At 35.9% G+C, this 16849-nt stretch overlaps 1 long non-coding RNA gene across 1 annotated transcript in view; it reads left to right on the forward strand.

Moving 5' to 3' along the window:
- The window catches only part of LOC145690722 (uncharacterized), a 65639-nt gene extending 49108 nt beyond the window's left edge, over positions 1-16531 (forward strand). Inside the window, exon 2 of the long non-coding RNA XR_014132265.1 lies at positions 12047-16531. This is a non-coding gene — a long non-coding RNA (uncharacterized LOC145690722). The remainder of the gene's footprint in view (positions 1-12046) is intronic.
- Positions 16532-16849: the final 318 nt, after the last annotated feature.

Consider the following 16849-nt stretch of genomic DNA (forward strand, 5'->3'; position numbering starts at 1 on the left):
AACCAATCTAAACAAGAACGGAGAAAAATCTAAACAAGATATTAATTCAGAGAAATACTAAAAAAAAAAAAAAAAAAAAAAAAAAAAAAATGGCTAGAACGGGAAAAAAAAGACAGTAGTAGTAGGTTTCAGAGAAAGATTTATAATAATATTAACTAAACATTCTGATTCAACAAACGAATATATATATATATATGTTCCAATACTAAGGCCCCTCCCGAAACAAAAATCCTGGCTACGCTACTGGTATATCCGATTATGTTCTCTATTATTCCATGTACCTTTTGGTATTTCGTTCCGCTCAGCTGTGACTCATCATTTTTAACTAACAAATATTGCACAATTTTAATAGTTTTTTTGTTTGTTTTTTAAATTAGCTTCTTCATAGCCTAATGATTGGAGTTATTGTCTTCGGTGCAGTAGATCTGGGTCTTAAAACTGTTGTCTTATACAGACCTGGTGCTGAAAAAAAAAAGTAAAATTTCAAACGAACAACTTACTCAACTTACTAGTATTTCATAACGTTTCATAATGCCCATATTGCTGCTCCGTATAGGACATTATTCAATGTTTGATAAGTTTTTCTATTATAAATCTTCATTCAGCGGCATACATTGTTTGCTTTTTCTTTCTTCACATTATTTCAGCTAACCTGTTTCTCTTTCTTCCCTTTGATTAACCCTTCTACCTCTTTCAATCCTTTTTTTTTTTTTAAATCATTCTTTACTATTCTTGTAAATGTCAGAGAGATGCTTAGTCTTTTTCGAATGCATTTTCCAATAACGTTGTTTTCTGGTATTTCTTTTACTTTTAATCGTTGTTTCTTATGTATTTTTCTTTTAAGTCTTCGATATTTCTATATCATTCCAAGATTCTTTATAACCTCTATCAAATTATCCATTTCACGCGGTTAAACGTCTTAACGATAGGAAAAGATTTTAGTGAACTTGTGTCTAAATAACCAAACACTCCATAAATTTTGTTCATTTTGTTTTGAAAATCTTTCGCCTATTATTACTCGAAGTAAGTTAATTTCACAGTTACTCAGTGTTATCAATCATCTGTATTCCATAACCTACAAGACATAACCATGTAACACTACAAATTTTATTTCAACTTTCTTGATCTACAGTATGTTATCTTCAATATTGGAAACAGTTTTCTTTTCTGCATATGCTGTAAGCTTGTTACCTTATGCTCAGCATAACGTAACATGGCCCGATGCTTTTGAGCACCTTGTATGTTGGTAGGAAAATTTTAAAATTTATTTAGAATGTTAAGAGAAACTTTTATTTTATAGTAGAAAACCGTAGATCGAGAATTTTGCGTAATTTTAGTACAACAGAGCGTTTCGATAGATGTTATATGAAGATTACATGATTATTAATTATATTCTATATATTTTACGCATTTATCCATGAATATATTATTATTTTAGACAAATAAGTGTATATTTCAGCTTTTTCAATGGTTTTCAGTTCATTTCTATTCATATTTCGGCATAGGGAATCTTCACAAGAAAGCTAAAAATTTTATTTCGTAAAATCTTCTTCAAAATTCCAAATTAATAAAGTCAGCCATAATCCCTTCTTGGTGCATCTCTTTGTTTCGAAGGAAATTTATTTGATTGGATAATCCACAATCACAGCTGCGGCTGAGATTTCGGTTTTCTTTGATCTTCACACAGAAGCCTATCATCCGATCATTACGTCATGATTATCTTCCAATTAGGGATCATCTTCTTGTAACTCTTTGTCTTACGGCGTCAGCCATTTCAAGAGTCAGACGTGCAGTGTTTAGCGTCTGCAGAAAAGTGGAGTAATTTGCGATCACGTTAAATTGTGTTAAATTTTTTTGTTCTGGCGAATATTGGAAATTGTCATCAGAGATAAACGTACGGTGTTTGGTGTTTTCAACAGATTATTAATCCAGAAATAGTCCAATTGTGAAGTGATTTGGTATAACATAATGGATACTAGCCTGTAGATGTCTAGTGTTATGGAATGAGCTCCTTAGCAAATTTTGCGTTCTCGATCAGCCAGAGAACCTAAGAGAAGCCAGAGGAGACGGTGAAGGAGAGAGAACGTTGAGTAGTGGTGCAGACATCGAGGAAGAAGAAGTCAAGCCACGCTCGATGCTTTTTCCTGGATAGGTGCTGTAGGAGTTAGTATCCTAAAACTGTTTTGAGACCACGTTTTACGAGTTTCCCAGGAATCTCGAGTGGAAAAGTCGTCAGGAACTTTTTTTTGTTATTAATATATCCGTTCAGTCTGTGTAAGAAGAGGATTCAAGTAAGTAAGGAATAGTGAAAGTGAAACTCAATCCAGGTATTTGGCGTCAAAATTTCCTTGTTCTAACAAACATGTGTGAATATATTTTCTGGTGTACGTGTAATATTCGTAATATGAAGCATTAAGTTCGTAAAGTTTCCCTCAACGCCGCACACATGTAGATTCAGGCAATGTGACATCGTGTTTTCATTCGATGGGGGGGGGGAAACGAAAGCTAGAATCTCAGCACAGAGCGATTGTTGTAATCTCAAGAAAAATGTGTGTACCACACACACATTTTCCCCAGTGATGAAAAGATGTTTTAGATTCCCCAAAATCTAGAAATTATTCATTTTCGGTAACTCTGCTCAAAATTCAACCTTTATTTATTTTGGCATGTTTTCTTTGGTTTTTTGAAATAGAATGATTACGAATGTTGAAGATGTAATCAAGTGTCAGATTCACGGCTACTGTCAAGTGCAAGGGTACATGCATTTTGCGTACCGGTAACTGAAAACTTTCATCAATAGGCTAAACCTACGTAATATTTTAAAAATCTGATACCCATCAAGTTAGAAATTGCAATTTTTGTTAATTACTAGTAAATATCTTTTCCTTCTTTTTTAAGAAACTCAATATATATTCAGAGCGACATTGATGCAAAAATGACCACTGCGTCTTCGGTATGAATGTGGTAGCGAAACAAAACAAAATATAAATGCAAAATAAGTATGGTGCTTTATGAAATAGATGTGTGATTTTTTTTTTTTATATACATGCTTGTTTAGGTTAAGTTAGTATAGTTAGAGTAGGGCTTTAGGTTTAAGTATGTCAATATGTACATGAATGTTTTGCCTGTGCTAGATTGTCAAGTGGGTCCGAGCTGAAAAGAGGTCGCGAAGAGCGTAAATCCTCTACGCCGGCCACAATCTCGATGCACAGAGGAGTGTAAGCACCAAAGAATATATATACAAGAGTGAAATAAGCTAACCACAACATGTAGGCAGTGAAGTTATTATTTTCAGTAGTGTATTGTATTTCTATTGTGTCCTTTTGTTTGTTTTTGCGTGTCGATACAATGTCAATGTTCTAGAAGGCAAGAATATTAAATGAATATTAAAGAATATGAATATTTTGAGAATATGAGCAAAAGTAAAGAATGTTTCGGCTCTGAAAAGTATAGAAATCGATCTTATTAAATTTTATTTAGATGGGTATGTCAGTTCAATGTAAATATTTTCTTATTATCGAATATTTTGTCCAATAATACATTCATGAATAGTTTAAGAATAAAACTTACTAGCCGTGAACGCATCTTTCTTTTCGAATACAAAATCTAATTAGCTTGTAATTTTAAGAAGTCATAGAAATATGTAGTCGATGTTTTTGGTATGCATGCGAAGCATGATCAAAACAGAGAGCAGTATGTACAGAATAAGTTTGCTGGGGAAATGAAATAGCTGTGAAATTCAGGGAAAAGACTTTCCTTAGTGTGACCGAGTTGAAAACAACCGAATCTGTAGAAATTTCTCATTTTATCAGTTTCGATCAAAATCTCAGTTTAGATTTTTTTTTTTTTTAATTTACAAAATTCTGTTTCAAGATTTTTTTTTTTAAATTCAGATAGGGCTTTCACAGACAACATCAAGATCTTCTTTGTGCTCAGCGCCAGCTCCACTCGGAGGTCGGTGTCCTGTGTCTGTAGTCGTGGTTCACAACCTATTTCCGGATGGGATGTGGATGATGAACTGCAGGCCTGGATATCGGACTGTGAGTCGAGATGGAAGAGAGTTTGGAAGCTTTATATTTCGGGCCAAATTTGAGTTCTATTTTCCGTAGATGATTGGCTTGGTGAGTGTATCAGTGGCTGTTGATGACGAGCCCATACGGGCCCGGTAGGTTCGGTGTCACTAGTCAGTGATACATTCAACATAGCATGTAATCTCAAGGAAAGGGAACATCATACAAAACACAATTCAATTACATTTATTATTCAAAAATTTTTTTTTTAAAAGTAAAAAGCTTAGTAGGTTTAGACAATGTAAAACCACGCTTAGGAATTCTACCATTCATTCCACTTACAGATTTTTTTTGTAATTTCTGAATTTTCTTTAAACTTCCAAGTTTTCGACTTTCCCCTGGAGTCTTGGTCGCGGAGGATAAAAACAGGAAGAAAAAGAACAGAAACATTAAGTAATAAAAGTCAAACGGACTTACCAAGGGAAGAGCTGTATTGTACGGAAACACGTTGTCAATATGTCAGTAATCTCCAGATGAACATGCTACAAACCAAAATATAGCGGAATCAATTTGTGCGCCTTTCTTGTTTCTTGTTGGAAGGTTGCCAACTCATATTATTATTTTTATTGTCATGTCAATGTTGTGAAAATTTTGCAATCACCGCCTCCCGTTCGTCACTCAACCAACCCTTGTCTGAATTTAATTTTGGTTTTTCTAAATGAATAGTCTCTCTACTTTTTTTTTGTACTTTCAACTAAAATTTTTGAATCGTCTACCCTGTGTTGTGTTTTTTTTAAATATTTCGATAAACTTGACACAAGGTTTTCCGCTCTTGAATCTAATAGCATTCAGACTTTTAGGTTTCTTTTCGCTTTGCCTATGTAACTATCTTGGCAGCTGCATTTTATTTCATAAATACCTGAATTTTCCTTGGGATCCGTGTAATAATAATTCTTAAATTGGGTAATGTTCTTTTCCAAAGTTTGTGGGGGTTTTAAAGCTGTACGAAAACCGTATTGTATATAAATCTTATTTAAGGTAGTTGTCACTTTGGAAATAATAGGCAATCCAAACCATTTTTTATCTTTCATGTCTGTTTCAGGTTTATCGGAACTTAAATTCCTTTTAACCTTATACCAATTATTTAATAATGAAGCTGGGTACCCATTTAAACTACCTAGCTTCATGTCAACTCATTCTTTGTCTATAAATCTATTTTTGAGGAAGTAAGACGTATGGCACACACAACATGAGTTGTCAAATAATAACATGAGTTGACAACCTTCCAAAAGGAACAAGAAAGGCGGACAAATTGACTCTGCCATACTTTAATTTGCATCATCTTTATCTGGAGATCACTGACGTACTGGACAAGGTGTTTCCGTACAACACAGGTTTTTCCTTGGTGAGTCAGTTCCATTTTTATTCTTTGATGATTTTGCTGTTTTTCACCTCCGTGACTAAGACTCCAGGGGTGAGTCGAAAGCTTAGAAGTTTAAAGAAAATTCAGGAATTACAGGAATCTGTAAGTTGAATGTAGTATTTTTCTCATGTCTTTTTATGTCTTATTTCCTTTCTGAAATGAAATATTTCAGTTTTACGTACCACCATTATGTCGTGTAGCCTAAAAGAAATGGTGATGATGAGAAATGAATGAAAAAGACGAAAAAAATGAAATGAAATCTTTAGTTTTACGTTCCGCGGTTATGCCGGTTAGGCTAAAGGAGACGGTAATGATGAGAAATGAATGAAATGGTGGAATGAAGAAAGTGGGGGGAAACGGGAGAACCCCGAGAAAACCCACGAGCACGGTGTTTGTGCACCACAAAGTCTACACGGCGCGAGCTGGGATCGAACCAAGGACCCCAAGCACCGGAGTTGAACGCTCTACCACTGAGCCCCCGCGCCCCATGAAATAGAGGAATGAAGAAAGTGGGAGGAAACGGGAGAACACCTTGTAAACCTCCAGACACGGTGTTTTATTTGTTTTCTATCAGAAAAGTTTCTCTCTACTCTCTACTCTAGAACTCTGTTTCACTTCTCCCTCTCTATTCTTAATAGACTAGACACACAGTCCGCAGCAAAAAACCTGCAACATGAGCATGTAAGTTTATTGTGAAACGACGAAGTCTTTTGTTCCAAAATAAATGTGCAGCGGAGGACGCCGAGGGTTCTCCTAGCGTGATTCGCGCCACTTAGACTTTATGTTGATTCCCTGCTCTGTTAGGCGTAGTTTCACAATAAACTTACATGCAGTTTTTTTTTTTTTTCTGCGGAGTGTACAAGGTCTATCCAGAAGGAAACCATACCTTCCAAAAATAAAGTGTCTTTGATTTTCTGCTCGTCACTGCCGCGTAGTAGAATATTCTTCCCAAGCATGTTAACGGCACGTCCATTCTGCCTTGTGTCATTGTTAGACTGCAAGCGTTGGAGTGAAGTTGTGTTCTGTACTTGTGGTGATCTTGTGGTACTGTATTTTTGAAAGTGATAATTTTGAAATAGCAGCGTGTAAATATCAGATTTTGTTTGAAGTGGACAAAACATTTACACAAACTTAAAATATTGCGGGAAATGTACGGGGAAGAATGTATGAGTGGAACTCAGTGTTACGAGTTGTTTCAGCGTTCCAAAGGAGGAAAACACTCATTGAAGATGAGGCAAAACGTGGACGCTCATCATCATCATCATCATGTGCTGACGTTGACATTCAGAAACTGCGCGATGTTGTACGGGAAAATCGTCAGCAAAATAACTGAGAAAGTAGAAATCAGTAAATCGTTCTATCATAAGATCTAAGTTAAAAACTGAACCTGAATTGTGTTGCTGCAAAGTTAGTTCCACCTTATTAACAAATGTAACAGAAAAGAAATATGTAAGGAAATATAAGATCTTTTCAGTCGTGCAACTGGAGACGATAGCTCCTTGAAAAATAACAGAACAAGTGACAAGACTTAGGTCTATGGCTATGACGTTCAAATATAGGCACAGCTATGCCAATGGGTGAGAAAATCTTCGCCGAGACAAACAAGTAAATAACATAAAAGAAAAAATAAAATAAAGTCGTGCTTATTGTTTTCTTTGATTTTTGTTTTGTTGTTCATTATAAATACGTAATACCTGATCAAACCATCAACAAAAAGTATTATTTGGAAGTGATGAGATGTTTGAGGTAGGCTATGAGAAAAGGAGGCCTGGAGATTGGAAATAGTGGAACGTGGATGCTGATCCTTGACAATGCATCTAGTTCAGTGCTTCTCATTATAGAGTTTTTGGCGAGGAACAATACGACTGTTGTACAATAAACCACTCTACACTCGCTAGATTTGGCACCTACAAAGTTCTGTCTATTCTTAAGTTGAAATCCACCTTAAAAGATCGTTGCTTCCAATCTGTAGAAGCAAGCATCAAATTCGTTACGAGACCTCCAGATTATTACAAAAGATGCCACTCAGCAGGGAAAGACACGCTGGGAACGATGTGTTAATAGTGGAGGGAATTATTTTTGAGGAGATAAAGCTGAATAACTTCCACAAGTGATAAATACCATTATGTTTAGAAAGTTCGCTACCTTAGTGAGAGACTTCGGTATATTATCTATCTCGTGTTGTCATTCCTTCTTTACTTAACTTTTTCAAAACTCGTCATTCAATAGCGCAAATCTTTGTAATTCTTGTTTCATTTTCTTTGTATTTTTTGTTCTATTTATTTATTCATTTATTTATTTGTTCCTTTTGAATCTCCAATATTCAAAATATTCAATTGATTCTTAGTTTCATACGTTCTCAGTACATTCTTTCCATCTGCCAAAATTTCATTTCACTTCCGAAAAGTTTTTCTATCTTATGATTGTTCTGCCTTGCTCAGTTTCTATTTCTAAATTTACTGTATTTCTCTATACAATATTGAATTTTCCCTACCTTTTCTACTTCGACTTTGGTATTACTTTTACATCTATGATTCTCTGCTTTGCCAGTTTCTTTTATGTCGTTGTTCCACTTTCTGTACAGTTTTTTTTTTTTTTTTCCAGCATTCTTCAGCGTAACTTTACTGCTACACCTTTTTCTTCCTTATTTTGTTGAACATATCTTCAAGAACTTGGGTTTTCCGTCTCTACTCCATTAGTACGATAGTATCCTACTGTTAATCGAAATACCCCTACCACCGACTAATTTATTTGTCTATTTCTTCTTAATTTAAATATTTTTCTTCCAAATTAGGAAAATAAAATGATATTCTTTCATATTTTTATACCTTCCAGTATCTCTCTCTCTCTCTTTTTTTTTTTTTTTTACCTACGATTTCTTCTATTTTCTCGTAACTTTCTTCCACTATGATTAAGTAAATTATTAGTTGCAAGATGAATTATATGGAATAGAACGAAGTTGAAAGTGCTTACATAGACTTAGTGGATATTGGAAGCATAATGAAAAGAAATGTTATATCTATAGTTTAGTAATAGTATATTGCACTGATAGCCACATACAAGTTACGTTTTAACGATGATGGTAACAAGGATGAACGAATTATATTATCTTTGTAAAGAAGTGATGAAATTAAAAAGTGTTATAAGATTAGAGCGATGACACAATTCTTTTATCCTTACTGTCTTTAAAACATATCAACTTTCATATAGCTACACAATGCAACCTATACTTTATTAAACAACGTATATAACATTTATTATTTCTTTCTGTCTAAATACTTAGATTGGTTTATTTAATTTCTTTCCCAAGACTTTGAGGGACATGTTCCCCGACCCTCGCCAGAGGCACCCGTATATATATTTGAGTGGTCTGGCTGGAACTTTTATAGCACACAATTGCAACCTCTTAAAATAATGACAGACGTGTTTTTGCGTTTTCTCTTATTCGCAATTGTTTCGTAGATACACGGGGTGGCAACGGATTTTATGGACACGAAATGTGAGCCCCCACCATTTTGGATGGAGTCAACATAATGTCTTGAAACTTTCGACAAAATAATCTCTTCTTGAGATTTTTCCAACGATATATTACTCGACCCCTTTTGCCATTTGAAATTTTCAAGTTGACCCCACGTACTCCTATATGAAGGTGTCTGGGATAGATCTTTCATAGCTCAAACTTCAATTCAAGCCCTTCACAATAATGATGGACGTGTTTTTTGCGTTTTGCCATATTCGCAGTCGTTTTGAAGATAAACAGGGCGGTGTATTGGTGTATTTTCTTTTTATGTGTACTTTAAGTATTGCAGAAATTATTATATTGTGTATTACTTAATGAAGTATATGGAATAGGCTGTTAAGACTTTATAAAGCGAAATATTTTAATTTTAGGAATGAACTATACTTTTTGTAATTTACCAATAATGATAGAATAACAGCTATGTTTGCTATGTTTGATATATGATAATTGAATTGTTGTTAGATTTTAACTACTCTTGACATTTTAATTTAACTGTTATTAACAGACTTTCTTTCAAATTTTATACCTAGATTTTACTTTATTGATTTTTTTTTTTTTTGAATCTTTATAAATTTAATATTTTCGATTAATTAACAAGTGTTCTGGAAATGGACATAATTTTACATGTGAGACTATTTATTTATTTATTTATTTATTAAATTTACAGTTGCAGAAATTATTTGTTGTTGAGAGTATTTATTTACTCGCGTTTATGTAATGATGATTTTTTTCTTGCTTTCATTACTCAAACACGCCTCTTCAGGTTTTAGCACCTGAAGACTTTATACTGAAACAGGATACCATCATTGCAGTTTTTCTTTATTCTTGCTTCCTTTTCATTGTTTGTTTGTATATTGAAAAAGGAGAAGGAACAAAGACAGGTACTGGGAAGGACGAAACCACAGCACAACCAAACCTGAAACAAAACAGACATAAAAAAAAAGACTTGCTAATTCCTATTTATTTACCAATTTATAGTAAAACACAATATTAATAATTAATTAATTAAATTTTAATTTCCCTACCTAAGGGTATTATATATTTATCATCCTAAGATGCATAAAAGAAGTTTGCATAAATTTGTTTAATTATACTTGATGTGCCATTTAACACTAACTTCAGTCTAAAATTTGTTGCCATTTTGCTTCGCTAAATCCTTCTACTTGCTTGGTTTCAGTGGCGACTCCTGACGTGAATGTTCGGGCCTTGGCAAGAAAGGAAAAATATATTAATCTTCACAAACATAGGCGAAACTAGAGGAGAGTTCCCTTGTCCCCAGGAGCAAAGATGGGCCCACCCATATTTTTATTATTTTTTTTCACTGATTGAAAATAATGTGATAAATTTAACTGAATATACGCATAACTATTTTAGTGGCATTTGTATATGACATACGAGTATTTAATAGCGACTATATTTTGCCTACCCATCGATTACTTGAATATAGTCTGTGCCTGGAAGTTCTGACAATTTTCGAAAGTAAGGGATCATGACCGTCCCCACAAAATGTTTCTAGTTACTCCAATCTGTAAATAGCAATTTTCTTGTAACAATTTAGTCCGCAAATTATAAAGATGAATGAAAGAGGATGTTATTACGTAAGCAATACATTTAATTACAATAATTATATAAGTAAAATATACCATCAAAATATGAATCTGAAACTCAAAACCAAGCAATTATTTATTTACAGTTACTTGAATTCCAACTCGAGACGTCTTTCTTTGCGTAGAAACCTCTGGATTACTGCTTTATAAAACTAGGATTTTGAAGCACTTGAAGACAGTATTAGGGGGCCCGAAACCGTAAGTCTAGAGGACGAATCGCTAACGACAAAGTAAAAAATTAGGGAAAGAGAAAGGCACAATGGAAAACAGGTCTGTAGCTCAACGCCCAGTTTTTTTTTTCTTTCTTTCATTAACTGGCCCTTCGAAGACAATTTCATTGGATCGAAAGAAAAATGATTTTCTCCTCACCGTGTTCCTTACATATATTTTAGCAAGAAATCAATTGTACCCTTAACTTATGAATTGAACGATATGTTTGACAAGAAACAAAAAGTGCGTAGATCATACCCCCTCCCTCCAAAAAATGTATTCCGTATTGGTATAAAAAATTGTAGATCCACAGATAAATCTACAGACTTGGCAACGCTTGAGACAAGCACAAAACTCAAGACGTTGACTTTCTAAACAACGCCTTCAATCACAGAAATACGAGGAGAGAAACACGAAGCGCATGCGCAATATGAATCTTGTTAGGAGTCAAAATGCCAAAGCGTTGCCAACGACTTACTCGCAGAGTTGCCATCTCAAAACACGATGGATATCGCGTTGCACTTGTCTGTTCTTCCACACTTCAGCCGTTGATTTTATCTCGTTGAAAATTTTAAAAATCCCTAATTCTGACGATCCGTTTAATTAATTTAAAATACTCTTTACTTCATTTTCCGTTGGGCGTTAACACACGACTTACACACCCAGAGAAGACGCTACTGGTTGTTTCCCACCACCTGTATGAACTTCACATGTGTGTGTGTGTGTGTGTGTATATGGTTCCGTATACAGTTATGTAAGGAGAACAGTCATTATAAAAAAAGATTTATTGCTGGGTCATATGCTGATATAGAGCTATTTTGTGGCAATTTGGATAGAGTACGCGCCTTCGACGCGGAAGACCCGGGTTCGATTCCCGGCAGAAATGAGTGTTTCGGATCCCAAGTTAAGTTGAAGGTCCGCGTCTTATATAACTTCGCTGTTGAAAAGAATGCTAAACTGAAATACAACCAAATCCACCCCTCACTCCAATAAATAAATAAATAAATAAATAAATAAATAAATAAATAAAATAAACTGCTAATGTACAGCTTTTCCATATGTTCATTTCTTAGATTTCAGGTTACATTTTTAGACTACATTTTAAACGTTGAAGTATGATTTTTGGCCCTTTTAACTCCCCACCCCCCCCGAAATACGTTTGAAATTAAAAATTAACTTTGAGTAAACTATTATAATTTGTATCTATTAATTAGCTACATATGATTAATAGACATTATACTTGAAGAATATACTTGAACAATTAATACCTTTTTAGGTACCTTCCTGAAAGATAGAAGATGCATGTATATTATTACGCCCCGAGGGAACTGGTTTTCAAGATAGCAGATTCTAAGAGGCTTGAAGGTGTCAAAGTGAAAGAGAAGGGCGTTTATTATGGTGCAGAGGTGTACTTCACTGAAATGGAACCTGTAGTTTGCAAAGACAGATCATCTTGCCTTTCTGCTTCATCAGATCCAGTTCATTATTCTCTATCCTCTCCGGACATTTATTGGCAAATAATAAAAGAGCAAGTGCGAAAAGCACCCAACTCCTCTGACTTCTATTTTCGGTTTGACACAGAAAATATTCCAGGGTTTATGCGATGCGCTGCTCGTGATTTTGATGGACGTAAAACTTGGGTTTTCCCCTCGAATTTTCATTTTGGGAAAATCCCTTTTGAATTTGGTGAAGTTGGAACTGATAACGTAATATCTGTGAGTTAACAATAAACAATCACTTTTGTTTTGTAATTAAAAAAAAAAAAATGATGTCGAGCAAAATAATAATAACAAGTCAGACTAGATTTGTTTTGCCAAAATTTCATGTAAATAATACCAAAAGTGGAACTGAATGTTCAAATAAATTGGTGTAATTGTGTACAATGCATTGTGCAAAGATTGTAAGACTATTGTTGTATTTACAGCTTTCAGCGTTGTAAATAAATGTGCAAATTGTACCTTAGTATAGAGCATGATGTAAAACATACTTACCTTGGATAATACTAGAAGAATACTCGTTCTTCGCGCGAGAAGAATACGTTTAATTTTGAACAGAAACAGCACCAAAACTGTCACCAATCACCAATCAATTTAGGAACCTCAAAAACAGGGGCGATCTAGCCCGGGGGTGGAGGCCTAGGCCCCTAGTGTAACATACCTTGTTTGTTACAGAGCTGTTAAAGTGTGCTCACTGCGAATTATATACATATAGATGGTGATCAGAAAAATGGAAACATCTGAACGAAATTGCAACTTACCAGATTAATATGGTGTCGGGCCACCTTTCGCCTTCAGAACAACCTTGATGTGACATGGGATGGAGGCATAGAGGTCGTGAATGATAGCAAGGGGAATTTTACACCCTTCCTCGTGAAGGGCATCGGCCAGTTCTGTGAGAGAGGATGGAGGTGGAAATCGTCGCCGGAGTCGTGTTTCCAAGACGGACCACAGATGTTCAATTATATTGAGATCTGGTGATTGGGCGGGCCAGGGGAGGTGTTGAACTTCATCCCGATGTTCCTCAAACCACGCTGCAACAACGCCAGCTGTGCGAATGGGTACATTATCATCCTGGAAGATGGCGTCATTGTCCGGGAACAACATCCGGACCATAGGATGCAAGTGGTCTCCTAAAATTGCGACATAATCGTTGGCAGTGATTCGTCCGCTAAGTGTGACCACAGGACCAAATGAAAACCATGATATGGCGGCCCACAGCATCACCGAGCCGCCGCCATGTTTCACAGTTGGGCGAAGACACTGCAGATCATAAGCTTCTTTGGGAGTATCTCCACACACAAACACGGCCCGTGGTTGGGAATAGGGTGAAGGATGACTCATCCGACCATATCACACGTTTCCAGTTCTCAACGGTCCAAGTTGCATGGTCGCGGCACCATTTGCGGCGTGCGAAAACGTTATGGTTCCTGATGAGCGGTTTGGTCCGTGCAACACGACCCCGTAACTTCATGTCATGTAATTCGCGGCGGACTGTGATTGTCGAAACAGGGTGCGGGAGGTGCTGATTGAGTTCCTCCGTCACTTGCTCCGCAGTGGCACGACGGTTCTGCGTGACAATGCGCTTTAATACCCGGCGTGACCTGTCACTCATGATTTTCTTCCGCCCACTATTCCGCTTCCCCGATGTGGTTTTCCCGTATGTTGTGTAGGCCGTCATTACCTTCGACACTGTCCCACGCGGCACACCAAACACAGTAGCCACTGCCGTCACACTCACTCCACATAACCGCGCACCAACAATTTGCCCTCTTTGAAAATCTGATAGGCCTCCCATTTTACACTACTTCCGTCTGCTGCAGCTACTGGACACTGCTGTTCCACTGCGCATGACGTAGTATGGAGACCGACCTAACACACCACCACCAGCGGCTCGGCGCTGCGCGCGCACGACACCACTGCCAACCCATACATCTGACGTGTTGCCAACTACAGGTGTTTCCATTTTTCTGATCACCATCTGTATATTCTTCATATATTTTCTTAATTAATTAAAATTTCAATAACTTGCGTATAAATGTTTTGTATCGGTTATTACTAGTTCGTAGTAGTTGCGTTCTGTTAAGTCGTTTGACTTATTTCGTTCTTCAGGTCGATAAATCGCATACTTAGAGAATTCGAATGAGTCTCTCATAAGGAATGAGGCTAGATTTTAGACGTTTTTTTTCTTTTGTCGTTATTTTCTTTCTGTATATTTTATGTCCTTTGTATTTTGTATTTAATTCATAAATATTTTCCACTATGTAGTCTTTATTCATGTGTTAAATTTGTTTCGCAACAAGTTATCCGTTGACGAGAAAGAGCAGTAATCGATTGCATTTGATTTCGATAGGGTAATCGTACTTGGGAGTATTCTGTGGATATACAACAACACAAAAATGGACTTGTGATATTGGAAGTTTTGTGTTTCCCCGAAATTTAAGGGAATATCTGTTCGCATCCAACTAAAGGGGACTCGTTTTTAAGAAATTCAAGATGTTTGAGTGGAGTGCCACGCGGTTACAATGAAAGGAATCAGTAGTACATCTCGGGTGAGGTGAAAAGGTCTTAAATACTGAGAAAGTAATATAGTCACATGGTTTGAGTTTGCTGTCAGTGATGTTTTCAGTGTCGTAAACTACATTTTTTCATATTGTAACTGCAACCCAGGTGACATTTACAAACTTTTTGTATGCTTAAAGAAAATTTATCACTCGAGATGTCTGCAGAATTTGGATGGAACGTTGAATAAATGCATTAACAGAGGAAACCGTTGGAAGGGATTCACGTGAGATCTTTGCAATATCATACGAAATCTAAGTTTGAACAGTAATCAACAAAACTTTAAACTTTCAAAATTAATTACAGATATAACATAGAATTCGTAGAGTATCTGCCAATCCAAGCGTAATATAACAATATACGATAATAATACAAGTATCCTGTGCATTTATAATTGTTTGAAATGGTAACTTTAAATATGTTTAATTCTATGTTGTGTACTGCTTGACCTCAGCATGTCTGAGTAGGTCGTTTCCAATGGGAGGAGACCTCTCCCAGGGCCGTCGGCCTGACACCGGGCTCTGCAATTGTCCACACTAATGCTCTCATTTCTTACGTCTCTCTCTCTCTTTCTCGTCGGATGGTGTATAGCTGATGGTAAACAATAATAATAATAATAATAATACTGTATATCCCATAGTGTTTTATTTGTTTCAGTCACAATGTTAGAAGTTTCTGTTTTCAATAACAAGTTCATGGTATCACACGAGAATGGTTAATGCCCAAATGTCAATAACATTACTACGCTTAAATAGCAAATTAGTAATGTTCGCTTGGTTTTGAAAGTCAGAATGGTCTTCCGTCAATACTTGAGTTATTCCCAAATTTCTTCCACTCGTCAAGTTAATGTTTACCATGTTATGGTTAATTCGTCTTAGCATTTTGCAAAGTTGGAGACACGACTATCGTCGTCGTTCGTCGAATGTTGCGTCGGCTGACCGCAGTATTACTACGAATCTTAGTGCGAAGTTGCTAATTTCACGTCAATTAACAAACCGGGACTCCATGGTTATATGGAAGTTGCTATCTAGTACTTTCAGGTGTGTCTCTGGTTTAATTTTATTCAAGTTAAATTTAATGGTAAAGTTTGCTAGTTTTGCATAGTCGGAAAACAGATGACTGAGATGATGATGAATATCCTCTGTTTTATTTTGCTTATGTTTTGGGGACGCCTGAATCCAGTAAGAGTATATTCGCACTTCCGCTTCCCGACACACGTTTTGGCGGGACGTAATAAATAATCCTGTGTGATGTTTAATATGTACGTAAGGTGATATGTAAGGTACAAGGTTATGGTGCTCAATTTGAATAAGCAAGTAGTTGAAAGGTAGATAGTTAGTCGATTGTAACTACGAATTCTGGAACTACGAAATTTAGTGATCAGGTGGAACTAAAGTGAGTGTGAAGTTAAACGAAATTAAACCTTCGTCAATTAACTGTCTGAATTAAATGGGAACTATCCAGGCCGAACTAATATTTCATTTTGGAGGAAGAAACATGTGGAAATTTTACGAACATTAATTAAAAGTCCACCAAGCGAAACTTGTGCAAGCATATACCAACCTTAATAATTGTCATTGATTTTTCTTTCCACTTGGATATGTCAATGATATGCTAAACTTACTGTGATACCGAGTTATGTGATAAGTTCTGAGTGTGATATTGTTTGCTAAGTTGTTCGATAATAAATGTATATTGTAAGAGAGATGGACGAAGTCATTTAAAAATTTAAAACCAGCTTATGTTATAGAATAGCTGAAGCTAGTATGAAGCAAAGTAATTGCGCTCTTGATTTTTTCTCTTTCTTTCTTTTGCTCTTATATCAGAGCTGCATTCTCTGAGGATAAGATCTTGGTTTCTGAAATAATTTTTTTAACTTTAGTATAAAATTTCCGTTGCACACATTACCATCTTATCGGCTCCTATCAGGATTGCTAGGATCCCGAGTCAGGGGTTGATAAGACTGAACTAAAATTAGACTGGTCATTACGTAGTTTTACACCAGTCTTTTAGTGACAAAA

The sequence above is a fragment of the Thermobia domestica genome, chromosome 7, assembly GCF_964235325.1.
Source record: "Thermobia domestica chromosome 7, izTheDome1.hap1.1, whole genome shotgun sequence".
NCBI classification, from domain to species: Eukaryota; Metazoa; Arthropoda; class Insecta; order Zygentoma; family Lepismatidae; genus Thermobia; species Thermobia domestica.